This window comes from Coregonus lavaretus (assembly GCF_964263955.1).
Source record: "Coregonus lavaretus genome assembly, chromosome: 22".
In the NCBI taxonomy this organism is placed as follows: domain Eukaryota; kingdom Metazoa; phylum Chordata; class Actinopteri; order Salmoniformes; family Salmonidae; genus Coregonus; species Coregonus lavaretus.
This window is the reverse complement of record NC_140009.1, coordinates 18,266,394-18,280,466: the sequence shown is the minus strand read 5'-3', so window position 1 is coordinate 18,280,466 and position 14,073 is coordinate 18,266,394.

Sequence of the window (14,073 nt, the reverse complement as noted above, 5' to 3'; positions counted from 1 at the left end):
CACACATACACACACACACACACACACACACACACACACACACACACACACACACACACACACACACACACACACACACACACACACACACACACACACACACAACTTTCAGCACTCTGATGAGAAGGACATAACCCTCTAAGCATTTACCTTCAGGCAACATCTTTTGGACATAGTTTTTTCATCCTGTCCAGAACTGCAGTCTTTTTTAGGTCATTTTTGTGTGTGGTCCAGACCAGCCTTGATTTCAACATCCATGGATATATTTGGTTCAGATTTAGTCTGGTCCAGACCGGCCTTGATTTGACTCCAAAAAAGACAGCTATGATTGGTTCAGATTTGGTCCAGTCTGGACTGGCTTTGATTTGGCCCAAATATAGACGTCTATGATTGGTCCAGTAGGGTGTTTGCCTTTCACACCACGACCCGGGTTTGTCGTTCGCTACACTGGTGTCAGAAATGGGATGGCAGCCATGACCTTGAAACATCATTACTGGTAACCTAAGCAATATGGTGGAATCTTCTTCTACTAGCCCAGAATTCCACATACAGTGGGGAGAACAAGTATTTGATACACTGCCGATTTTGCAGGTTTTCCTACTTACAAACCATGTAGAGGTCTATAATTTTTTATCATAGGTACACTTCAACTGTGAGAGACAGAATCTAAAACAAAAATCCAGAAAATCACATTGTATGATTTTTAAGTAATTCATTTGCATTTTACTGCATGACATATTTGATCACCTACCAATCAATCAATCAATCAATCAATTTTATTTTATATAGCCCTTCTTACATCAGCTAATATCTCGAAGTGCTGTACAGAAACCCAGCCTAAAACCCCAAACAGCTAGTAATGCAGGTGTAGAAGCACGGTGGCTAGGAAAAACTCCATAGAAAGGCAAAACCTAGGAAGAAACCTAGAGAGGAACCAGGCTATGAGGGGTGGCCAGTCCTCTTCTGGCTGTGCCGGGTGGAGATTATAAGAGAACCATGCCAAGATGTTCAAAAATGTTCATAAGTGACAAGCATGGTCAAATAATAATCAGGAATAAATCTCAGTTGGCTTTTCATAGCCGATCATTAAGAGTTGAAAACAGCAGGTCTGGGACAGGTAGGGGTTCCATAACCGCAGGCAGAACAGTTGAAACTGGAATAGCAGCAAGGCCAGGCGGACTGGGGACAGCAAGGAGTCACCACGGCCGGTAGTCCCGACGTATGGTCCTAGGGCTCAGGTCTCTCAGTTGGCTTTTCATAGCCGATCATTAAGAGTTGAAAACAGCAGGTCTGGGACAGGTAGGGGTTTCGTAGCCGCAGGCAGAACAGTTGAAACTGGAATAGCAGCAAGGCCAGGCGGACTGGGGACAGCAAGGTGTCATCATGCCCGGTAGTCCTGACGTATGGTCCTAGGGCTCAGGTTCTCAGAGAGAAAGAGAGAACGAGAGAATTAGAGAGAGCATACTTAAATTCACACAGGACACTGGATAAGACAGGAGAAGTACTCCAGGTATAACCAACTAACCCCAGCCCCCCGACACATAAACTACTGCAGCATAAATACTGGAGGCTGAGACAGGAGCGGTCCGGAGACACTGTGGCCCCATCCGAAGAAACCCCCGGACAGGGCCAAACAGTAAGAATTCCGGCTCTCACAGACCTGTTAGTTTTTCTTTAAGAAGCCCTCCTGTCTCCACTCATTACCTGTATTAACTACACCTGTTTGAACTCATTACCTGTATAAAAGACACCTGTCCACACACTCAATCAAACAGACTCCAACCTCTCCACAATGGCCAAGACCAGAGAGCTGTGTAAGGACATCAGGGATACAATTGTAGACCTGCACAAGGCTGGGATGGGCTACAGGACAATAGGCAAGCAGCTTGGTGAGAAGGCAACAACTGTTGGCGCAATTATTAGAAAATGGAAGAAGTTCAAGATGACGGTCAATCACCCTCGGTCTGGGGCTCCATGCAAGATCTCACCTCGTGGGGCATCAATGATCATGAGGAAGGTGAGGGATCAGCCCAGAACTACACGGCAGGACCTGGTCAATGACCTGAAGAGAGCTGGGACCACAGTCTCAAAGAAAACCATTAGTAACACACTACGCCGTCATGGATTAAAATCCTGCAGTGCACGCAAGGTCCCCCTGCTCAAGCCAGCGCATGTCCAGGCCCGTCTGAAGTTTGCCAATGACCATCTGGATGATCCAGAGGAGGAATGGGAGAAGGTCATGTGGTCTGATGAGACAAAAATAGAGCTTTTTGGTCTAAACTCCACTCGCTGTGTTTGGAGGAAGAAGAAGGATGAGTACAACCCCAATAACACCATCCCAACCGTGAAGCATGGAGGTGGAAACATCATTCTTTGGGGATGCTTTTCTGCAAAGGGGACAGGACAACTGCACTGTATTGAGGGGAGGATGGATGGGGCCATGTATCGCGAGATCTTGGCCAACAACCTCCTTCCCTCAGTAAGAGCATTGAAGATGGGTCGTGGCTGGGTCTTCCAGCATGACAACGACCCGAAACACACAGCCAGGGCAACTAAGGAGTGGCTCCGTAAGAAGCATTTCAAGGTCCTGGAGTGGCCTAGCCAGTCTCCAGACCTGAACCCAATAGAAAATCTTTGGAGGGAGCTGAAAGTCTGTATTGTCCAGTGACAGCCCCGAAACCTGAAGGATCTGGAGAAGGTCTGTATGGAGGAGTGGGCCAAAATCCCTGCTGCAGTGTGTGCAAACCTGGTCAAGACCTACAGGAAACGTATGATCTCTGTAATTGCAAACAAAGGTTTCTGTACCAAATATTAAGTTCTGCTTTTCTGATGTATCAAATACTTATGTCATACAATAAAATGCAAATTAATTACTTAAAAATCATACAATGTGATTTTATGGATTTTTGTTTTAGATTCCGTCTCTCACAGTTGAAGTGTACCTATGATAAATATTACAGACCTCTACATGCTTTGTAAGTAGGAAAACCTGCAAAATCGGCAGTGTATCAAATACTTGTTCTCCCCACTGTATGTTAATTTTAGATTTGTAGAAAGTATAGTGACGAGTATTAGGCCTACACTTCCCACTAAGCATTTACTGATGGCGACGTCTTTTTTTGATCCTGTCTGGACCGGACGTCTTTTTTTGGTCTTTTTTTGGTGCAATCCGGACTAGCCTTGATTTCAATGTCCAAGGACGTCTATGTTTGGTTCAGATTTGGTCCGCTCCGGTAAAATAGATCTAAAAAATGTTCAATTTATATCTACAATTCCCTTATTCAAACGGATTACTCATTAACCTAGCTCTTATCATTAGCTCTTGTCAAGTTGTAAATTATAGTGCAAGGAGAATGGTGTTATTTTTATCTGAAAAAATAAAGTAAATGCTTTTTTCACTTGGAACCGGTAGGTTCGCTATACCTTATTCATAGTTTCCTCACGCGTATAGGTGGTGGAATTATTAGGGAAAGGTCAGAATACAGCGTATCTGTAGACACATCTCCACCACACCTTAATTTATTTGATCTCCACCCTAAACAAATAGCTGGTGAATAGCATGCTATTCTCATGCTTATGTTCAAAGGTCAGAATACGCATAGATAGAAAAGTGTATAAAAAGGGAATTACTTTCCATTTACGTGTGCTTAACTCGGGTCGGAATTCCCCCCAAATAGAACTTACCCAGAATGTGGTTACCATGTTCTCAGAACTTAAGATATGAATGTTCTAGACACATTTCATGGGAACGTGGCAAAAACAGTCACGTGTCCAGTTTTTTGTGGGTTAGGAGAATATTCCATCAACATTCCACCAAACATACACAGAACATAGCTGCCATGTTCTCATAATATAAGATATTAATGTTCTAGACACGTTAAATTAGAACATCGTCCAGTTTTCTGTTAGTTAGGAGAATATTCCGTCAATGTCCCACCAAACATACTGTCAGGGTTGAGTGTAGAGGGAACGTGGAATCACACGCAGGACACAGAGATTCGAAAACAGATGTCTTTAGTGAAGTCCGTAGTACAAGCCAACACGGCAACAGGCCATAGGCGAAAACAAACGCACACCGGACTGTCCAAAGTAAGTACGCACAACGTGCAGGACTCTCTAAGCAAAACGAATACAGAGAGCACAAAACAGAGGACCAACAACAACACGTGACATCGAACAATTACACACAACACCTGACCAAACACAAGAGAACTAAATAGGGTGCCTAATGAACACTTAACAATAAACAGGTGTAACAAACAGACAAAACCAATCAAACATGAAACATCGAACGGTGGCAGCTAGTACTCCGGAGACGACGACCGCCGAAGCCTGCCCGAACAAGGAGAAGGAGCCGCCTCGGCCGAAACCGTGACAGTACCCCCCCCCTTGACGCGCGGCTCCAGCCGTGCGCCGCCCCCGGGCCTCGGGGACGACCAGGAGGACGCGGAGCAGGGCGCGTAGGATGACCACGATGGAACTCGGTCAGAAGAGACGGGTCTAGAATGTCCCTCCTCGGCACCCAGCACCGCTCCTCCGGGCCGTACCCCTCCCACTCCACGAGATATTGGAGACCCCCCATCCGGCGTCTCGAATCTAGGATGGCCCGAACAGTGTACGCCGGAGCCCCCTCGATGTCCAACGGGGGCGGAGGAGACTCTTCTATCTCAAAGTCCTGGAGTGGACCAGCTACCACCGGCCTGAGGAGAGACACATGGAACGAGGGGTTAATATTTTTGTAATCAATGGGCAGTTGTAACCTGTAACACACCTCGTTCAATCTCCTCAGGACTTTAAAAGGCCCCACAAACCGCCGACCCAGCTTCCAGCAGGGCAGGCGGAGGGGCAGGTTTCTGGTTGAGAGCCAGACTCGATCTCCAGGTGCGTACACTGGCCCCTCACTGCGGTGGAGGTCGGCGCTCGTCTTCTGTCGACGGATGGCTCGCTGCAGATGGACATGTGCAGCGTTCCACGTCTCCTCCGAGCGCCGCACCCACTCATCCACCGCAGGGGCCTCGATCTGGCTCTCATGCCAAGGTGCCAGAACCGGCTGGTACCCTAACACACACTGGAAAGGGGTTAGTTTAGTGGAGGAGTGGCGGAGAGAGTTCTGTGCCATCTCGGCCCAGGGCACATATCTCGCCCACTCCTCCGGCCGGCCCTGGCAATATGACCTCAGAAACCTACCCACATCCTGGTTGACACGTTCGACCTGCCCATTACTCTCCGGGTGGTAACCCGAGGTAAGGCTCACCGAAACCCCCAACCGTTCCATAAACGCTCTCCAGACTCTGGAGGTAAACTGGGGGCCTCGATCAGACACTATATCCTCGGGTATCCCGTAATGCCGGAAGACGTGAGTAAATAGAGCCTCAGCGGTCTGTAGGGCAGTAGGAAGACCCGGCATGGGAAGGAGACGACAGGCCTTCGAGAACCGATCCACAACGACCAGGATGGTGGTATTCCCCTGTGAGGAGGGAAGGTCGGTAACAAAATCCACCGAGAGGTGAGACCAGGGTCGTTGTGGAACGGGCAGGGGTTGTAACTTACCCCTGGGCAAGTGTCTGGGCGCCTTACACTGGGCACACACTGAGCAGGAGGAGACATAAATCCTCACATCCCTGGCTAACGTTGGCCACCAGTACTTAGTACTAAGGCAGTGCACCGTCCGGCCAATACCTGGATGTCCAGAGGAGGGTGACGTGTGAGCCCAATAAATAAGTCGATCCCGGACCTCGAGCGGGACGTACGTCCGACCCACCGGACACTGTGGAGGGCTAGGGTCGGTGCGTAATGCCCGCTCGATCTCCGCATCGACCTCCCATACCACCGGTGCAACCAGACAAGACTTAGATAGTATGGGAGTGGGCTCCACGCACCTCTCCTCTGTGTCATACCGCCGAGACAGGGCATCTGCCTTCCCGTTCTGGGACCCAGGGATGTAAGTGATCTTAAACACGAACCGGAAGGAGGGGAATCCCTAACTCTACACAGAATTTGCGATCTACAAAATTCCCAGCTGCGCCTGAATCTACTAGCGCCTTATGCTGGGAACGAGGTGCAACCTGTGGAAAACAAACAGGTATAGTTATGTGTACGACAGAAAGCTCTGGGTAAGTGGGGCGCCTACTCACCTGGGAGGACTCCCCAATGTGTGGTCTGCTGTAACAGGAACCCCTGACACCCGGCAGCGGTGCCGTAGTACGCCCTCGGGAGCGAGAGCCGAATCCCACTGGGTTCCGGTAGTTGGACGGGCGGGCTGACCGATGGTGATGGTGCGGTAGGTGGGGGTGTGGGTACCCCGCTGGTCTCCCATCGATGGAGGGTGTTCATCACTCGGTCCAGGACGTGCCCGATTTGGTTGATTCTATCCTCTTGACCACGAAGGCGCTCCTCCATGATCTCGGTGGGTGCGGGTGCTCCTGCTGATTCCATATAGATGGTGTGTAATTCTGTCAGGGTTGAGTGTAGAGGGAACGTGGAATCACACGCAGGACACAGAGATTCGAAAACAGATGTCTTTAGTGAAGTCCGTAGTACAAGCCAACACGGCAACAGGCCATAGGCGAAAACAAACGCACACCGGACTGTCCAAAGTAAGTACGCACAACGTGCAGGACTCTCTAAGCAAAATTAATACAGAGAGCACAAAACAGAGGACCAACAACAACACGTGACATCGAACAATTACACACAACACCTGACCAAACACAAGATAACTAAATAGGGTGCCTAATGAACACGTAACAATAAACAGGTGTAACAAACAGACAAAACCAATCAAACATGAAACATCGAACGGTGGCAGCTAGTACTCCGGAGACGACGACCGCCGAAGCCTGCCCGAACAAGGAGAAGGAGCCGCCTCGGCCGAAACCGTGACACATACACAGATCATGGTTGGATTACTGTTAGACTATTCCAGGTATTCCTTAAAGAGGTAGGGTTTCAAGTGTCTCCGGAAGGTGGTCAGTGACTCCACTTTCCTGGCGTTGTAGGGGAGCTTGTTCCACCATTAGGGTGCCAGAGCAGCGAATAGCTTTGACTGGGCTGAGCAGGAACTGTGCTTCCGTAGAGGTAGGGGGGCTAGCAGGCCAGAGGTGGATGAACGTAGTGCCCTCGTTTGGGTGTAGGGTCTGATCAGAGCCTGAAGGTAAGGAGGTGCCGTTCCCCTCACAGCTCTGTAGGCAAGCACCATGGTTTTGTAGTAGATGTGAGCTTCAACTGGAAGCCAGTGGAGTGTGCGGAGGAGCGGGGTGACATGAGAGAACTTGGGAAGGTTGAACACCAGACGGGCTGCAGCGTTCTGGATAAGTTGTAGGGGTTTAATGGCACAGGCAGGGAGCCCAGCCAACAGCGAGTTGCAGTAATCCAGACGGGAGATGACAAGTGCCTGGATTAGGACCTGTGCCGCTTTCTGTGTAAGGTAGGGTCGTACTCTGCAAATGTTGTAGAGCATGAACCTGCAGGATCGGGTCACCGCTTTGATGTTAGCGGAGAACGACAGGGTGTTGTCCAGGGTCACGCCAAGGTTCTTTGCACTCTGGGAGGAGGACACAATGGAGTTGTCAACCGTGATGGCGAGATCATGGAGTGGGCAGTCCTTCCCCGGGAGGAAGAGCAGCTCCGTCTTGCCGAGGTTCAGCTTGAGGTGGTGATCCGACATCCACACTGATATGTCTGCCAGACATGCAGAGATGCGATTCGCCACCTGGTTATCAGAAGGGAGAAAGGAGAAAATTAATTGTGTGTCGTCTGTGTAGCAATGATAGGCGAGACCATGTGAGGCTATGACAGAGCCAAGTGACTTGGTGTATAGAGAGAATAGGAGAGGGCCTAGAACTGAGCCCTGGGGGACACCAGTGGTGAGAGCACGTGGTGCGGAGACAGATTCTCGCCACGCCACCTGGTAGGAGCGACCTGTCAGGTAGGACGCAATCCAAGAGTGAGCAGCGCCGGAGATGCCCAACTCGGAGAGGGTGGAGAGGAGGATCTGATGGTTCACAGTATCAAAGGCAGCAGATAGGTCTAGAAGGATAAGAGCAGAGGAGAGAGAGTTAGCTTTAGCAGTGCGGAGAGCCTCCGTGACACAGAGACGAGCAGTCTCAATTGAATGACCAGTCTTGAAACCTGACTGGTTTGGATCAAGAAGGTCATTCTGAGAGAGATAGCAGGAGAGTTGGCTAGAGACTGCACGCTCAAGAGTTTTGGAGAGAAAAGAAAGAAGGGATACTGGTCTGTAGTTGTTGACATCGGAGGGATCGAGTGTAGGTTTTTTGAGGAGGGATGCAACTTTCGCTCTCTTGAAGACCTTACAGTGAAATGCTTACTTACAAGACCTTAACCAACAATGCAGTTTTAAGAAAGAACAACAAAAAAAATCACACAAAAATAGAATATAAAATAATACGAAATAAAAGTAACAAATAATTAAAGAGCAGCAGTAAAAATAACAATAGCGAGGCTATATACAGGGGGTACCAGTACCGAGTCAATGTGCGGGGGCACAGGTTAGTCGAGGTAATTGAGGTAATATGTACATTGAGGGAAAGAAGTATTTGATCCCCTGCTGATTTTGTACGTTTGCCCACTGACAAAGACATGATCAGTCTATAATTTTAACGGTAGGTTTATTTGAGCAGTGAGAGACAGAATAACAACAACAAAATCCAGAAAAACGCATGTCAAAAATGTTATAAATTGATTTGCATTTTAATGAGGGAAATAAGTATTTGACCCCTCTGCAAAACATGACTTAGTACTTGGTGGCAAAACCCTTGTTGGCAATCACAGAGGTCAGATGTTTCTTGTAGTTGGCCACCAGGTTTGCACACATCCCAGGAGGGATTTTGTCCCACTCCTCTTTGCAGATCTTCTCCAAGTCATTAAGGTTTCGAGCCTGACGTTTGGCAACTCAAACCTTCAGCTCCCTCCACAGTTTTTCTATGGGATTAAGGTCTGGAGACTGGCTAGGCCACTCCAGGACCTTAATGTGCTTCTTCTTGAGCCACTCCTTTGTTGCCTTGGCCATGTGTTTTGGGTCATTGTCATGCTGGAATACCCATCCACGACCCATTTTCAATGCCCTGGCTGAGGGAAGGAGGTTCTCATCCAAGATTTGACGGTACATGGCCCCATCCATCGTCCCTTTGATGCGGTGAAGTTGTCCTGTCCCCTTAGCAGAAAAACACCCCCAAAGCATAATGTTTCCACCTCCATGTTTGACGGTGGGGATGGTGTTCTTGGGGTCATAGGCAGCATTCCTCCAAACACTGCGAGTTGAGTTGATGCCAAAGAGCTCGATTTTGGTCTCATCTGACCACAACACTTTCACCCAATTCTCCTCTGAATCATTCAGATGTTCATTGGCAATCTTCAGAAGGGCCTGTATATGTGCTTTCTTGAGCAGGGGGACCTTGCGGGCGCTGCAGGATTTCAGTCCTTCACGGCATAGTGTGTTACCAATTGTTTTCTTGGTGACCATGGTCCTAGCTGCCTTGAGATCATTGACAAGATCCTCCCGTGTAGTTCTGGGTTGATTCCTCACCGTTCTCATGATCATTGCAACTCCACGAGGTGAGATCTTGCATGGAGCCCCAGGCAGAGGGAGATTGACAGTTATTTTGTGTTTCTTCCATTTGCGAATAATCGCACCAACTGTTGTCACCTTCTTACCAAGCTGCTTGGCGATGGTCTTGTAGCCCATTCCAGCCTTGTGTAGGTCTACAATCTTGTCCCTGACATCCTTAGAGACCTCTTTGGTCTTGGCCATGGTGGAGAGTTTGGAATCTGATTGATTGATTGCTTCTGTGGACAGGTGTCTTTTATACAGGTAACAAACTGAGATTAGGAGCACTCCCTTTAAGAGTGTGCTCCTAATCTCAGCTCGTTACCTGTATAAAAGACACCTGGGAGCCAGAAATCTTTCTGATTGAGAGGGGGTCAAATACTTATTTCCCTCATTAAAATGCAAATCAATTTATAACATTTTTGACATGCGTTTTTCTGGATTTTTTTGTTGTTATTCTGTCTCTCACTGTTCAAATAAACCTACCATTCAAATTATAGACTGATCATTTCTTTGTCAGTGGGCAAACGTACAAAATCAGCAGGGGATCAAATACTTTTTTCCCTCACTGTACATGTAGGTAGAGTTATTAAAGTGACTATGCATTGATAATAAACAGAGAGTAGAAGCAGCGTAAAAGAAGGGGGGGACTAGACTTGGTGCTCCGGTACCGCTTGCTATGCGGTAGCAGAGATAACAGTCTATGACTAGGGTGGCTGGAGTCTTTGACTATTTTTAGGGCCTTCCTCTGACACCGCCCGGTATAGAGGTCCTGGATGGCAGGAAGCTTGGCCCCAGTGATGTACTGGGCCGTACACACTACCCTCTGTAGTGCCTTGCGGTCGGAGGCCGAGCAGTTGCCATACCAGGCAGTGATGCAACCAGTCAGGATGCTCTCAATGGTGCAGCTGTAGAACTTTTTAAGGATCTGAGGACCTATGCCAAATATTTTCAGTCTCCTTAGGGGGAATAGGTTTTGTCGTGCCCTCTTCACAACTGTCTTGGTGTGCTTGGACCATGTTAGTTTGTTGGTGATGTGGACTCCAAGGATAGCTCTTTGTCTGTTGGCAAGGTTAGGGATACTCACACACGGTGCTTTTAACATAGTGTCTTTAACTCACTCTACATATTGACACACCTTGACATACATGATTACATTGTGGATGTTCATTTATACAGTAATTATTATTCAACATATTTTTTGGTGTACTTTTAACAGAGCTGGGATTTACTTCAAAGTGCATTCACCCTATTGCTTACACCTATCAAGTTGTTTCAGATCTACACAGGTACCTAGGCAGGAGGGTCTCTATCGTCTTCTTGAAATCCACACCACGTAGAACAAACATGGGTCTCTGATAAGGAATCACATCAGCTCTCATCATTGCATTGGGTCTCGAACCCAGGCTACTGGCACCAATGACAAACACCCAATCACTGTCCCAGTAAGGGACATCTCTAGGGCATGTGCTTATTAGGCCCTGTCCAGAAGAATCCCCTCCTCCCTAGGCATTTGTGTAGATCTGAAACAACTTGATAGGTGTAAGTAATAGGGTGAATGCACTTTGAAGTAAATCTCAGCTCTGTTGATGGAATATTCTCCTAACCCTCTGAAAACTGGACACAGGAATGTTCTTGCAATGTCCCATAAAACGCATCTAGAAAATTAATATATGATATTCTGAGAACGTTGTAACCACGTTCTAGATAAGTTCTGCTTGGCATTAAGGGATGTTCTCCTAACTTTAACACCAAAACATTCTAACATTCAAGTGAAATATCACATTTACATAAGTATTCAGACCCATTACTCAGTACTTTGTTGAAGCACCTTTGGCAGCAACTACAACCTCAACCATTCTTCTCTGCTGATCCTCTCAAGCTCTGTCAGGTTGGATGGGGAGCGTCGCTGCACAGCTATTTTCAGATCTGTCTAGAGATGTTCGATCGGGTTCAAGTCCGGGCTCTGGCTGGGCCACTCAAGGACATTCAAAGACTTTTCCCGAAGCCACTCCTGCGTTGCCTTGGCTGTTTGCTTAGGTTCATTGTCCTGTTGGAAGGTGAACCTTCGCCCCAGTCTGAGGTCCTGAGCGCTCTGGAGCAGGTTTTCATCAAGGATCTCTCTGTACTTTACTCCGTTCATCTTTGCCTCGATCCTGACGAGTCTCCCAGTCTCTGCCGCTGAAAAACATCCCCACAGCATGATGCTGCCACCATCATGCTTCACCGTAGGGATGGTGCCATGTTTCCTCCAGACGTGACGATTGGCATTCAGGCCAAAGAGTTCAATCTTGGTTTCATCAGACCAGAGAATCTTGTTTCTCATGGTCTGAGAGTCCTTTAGGTGCCTTTTGGCAAACTCCAAGTGGGCTGTCATGTGTATTTTACTGAGGAGTGGCTTCCGTCTGGCCACTCTACCATAAAGGCCTTATTGGTGGAGTGCTGCAGAGATGGTTATCCTTCTGGAAGGTTCTCCCATCTCCACAGAGGAACTCTAGAGCTCTGTCAGAGTGACCATTGGGTTCTTTGTCACCTCCCTGACCAAGGCCCTTCTCCCCCGATTGCTCAGTTTGGCCGGACAGCCAGCTCTAGGAAGAGTCTTGGTGGTTCCAAACTTCCTCCATTTAAGAATGATGGAGGCCACTGTGTTCTTGAGGACCTTCAATGCTGCAGAAATGTTTTGGTACCCTTCCCCAGATCTGTGCCTCGACACAATTCTGTCTCGGAGCTCTACGGACAATTCCTTCAACCGCATGGCATGGTTTTTGCTCTGACATGCACTGTCAACTGTGTGACCTTATATAGACAGGTGTGTGCCTTTCCAAATCCTGTCCAATCAATTGAATTTACCACATGTGGACTCCAATCAAGTTGTAGAAAAACCTCAAGGATGATCAATGGAAACAGGAGCTCAATTTCGAATCTCATAGCAAAGGGTCTGAAAACTCATGTAAAGAAGGTATTTTTCTTATTTTTTTAAATATACAGTGGGGGAAAAAAGTATTTAGTCAGCCACCAATTGTGCAAGTTCTCCCACTTAAAAAGATGAGAGAGGCCTGTAATTTTCATCATAGGTACACGTCAACTATGACAGACAAAATGAGAAAAAAAATTCCAGAAAATCACATTGTAGGATTTTTAATGAATTTATTTGCAAATTATGGTGGAAAATAAGTATTTGGTCAATAACAAAAGTTTCTCAATACTTTGTTATATACCCTTTGTTGGCAATGACACAGGTCAAACGTTTTCTGTAAGTCTTCACAAGGTTTTCACACACTGTTGCTGGTATTTTGGCCCATTACTCCATGCAGATCTCCTCTAGAGCAGTGATGTTTTGGGGCTGTCGCTGGGCAACACGGACTTTCAACTCCCTCCAAAGATTTTCTATGGGGTTGAGATCTGGAGACTGGCTAGGCCACTCCAGGACCTTCTTACGAAGCCACTCCTTCGTTGCCCGGGTGGTGTGTTTGGGATCATTGTCATGCTGAAAGACCCAGCCACGTTTCATCTTCAATGCCCTTGCTGATACATGGCCCCATTCATTCTTTCCTTTACACGGATCAGTCGTCCTGGTCCCTTTGCAGAAAAACAGCCCCAAAGCATGATGTTTCCACCCCCATGCTTCACAGTAGGTATGGTGTTCTTTGGATGCAACTCAGCATTCTTTGTCCTCCAAACACGACGAGTTTAGTTTTTACCAAAAAGTTATATTTTGGTTTCATCTGACCATATGACATTCTCCCAATCCTCTTCTCATTCATTCATTCTCCAAATGCACTCTAGCAAACTTCAGACGGGCCTGGACATGTACTGGCTTAAGCAGGGGGACACGTCTGGCACTGCAGGATTTGAGTCCCTGGCGGCGTAGTGTGTTACTGATGGTAGGCTTTGTTACTTTGGTCCCAGCTCTCTGCAGGTCATTCACTAGGTCCCCCCGTGTGGTTCTAGGATTTTTGCTCACCGTTCTTGTGATCATTTTGACCCCACGGGGTGAGATCTTGCGTGGAGCCCCAGATCGAGGGAGATTATCAGTGGTCTTGTATGTCTTCCATTTCCTAATAATTGCTCCCACAGTTGATTTCTTCAAACCAAGCTGCTTACCTATTGCAGATTCAGTCTTCCCAGCCTGGTGCAGGTCTACAATTTTGTTTCTGGTGTCCTTTGACAGCTCTTTGGTTTTGGCCATAGTGGAGTTTGGAGTGTGACTGTTTGAGGTTGTGGACAGGTGTCTTTTATACTGATAACAAGTTCAAACAGGTGCCATTAATACAGGTAACGAGTGGAGGACAGAGGAGCCTCTTAAATAAGAAGTTACAGGTCTGTGAGAGCCAGAAATCTTGCTTGTTTGTAGGTGACCAAATACTTATTTTCCACCATAATTTGCTAATAAATTCATAAAAAATCCTACAATTTGATTTTCTGGATTTTTTTTCTCTCAATTTGTCTGTGTAGATCGCTGAGGAAAATTGTTATTTCATCCATTTTAGAATAAGGCTGTAACG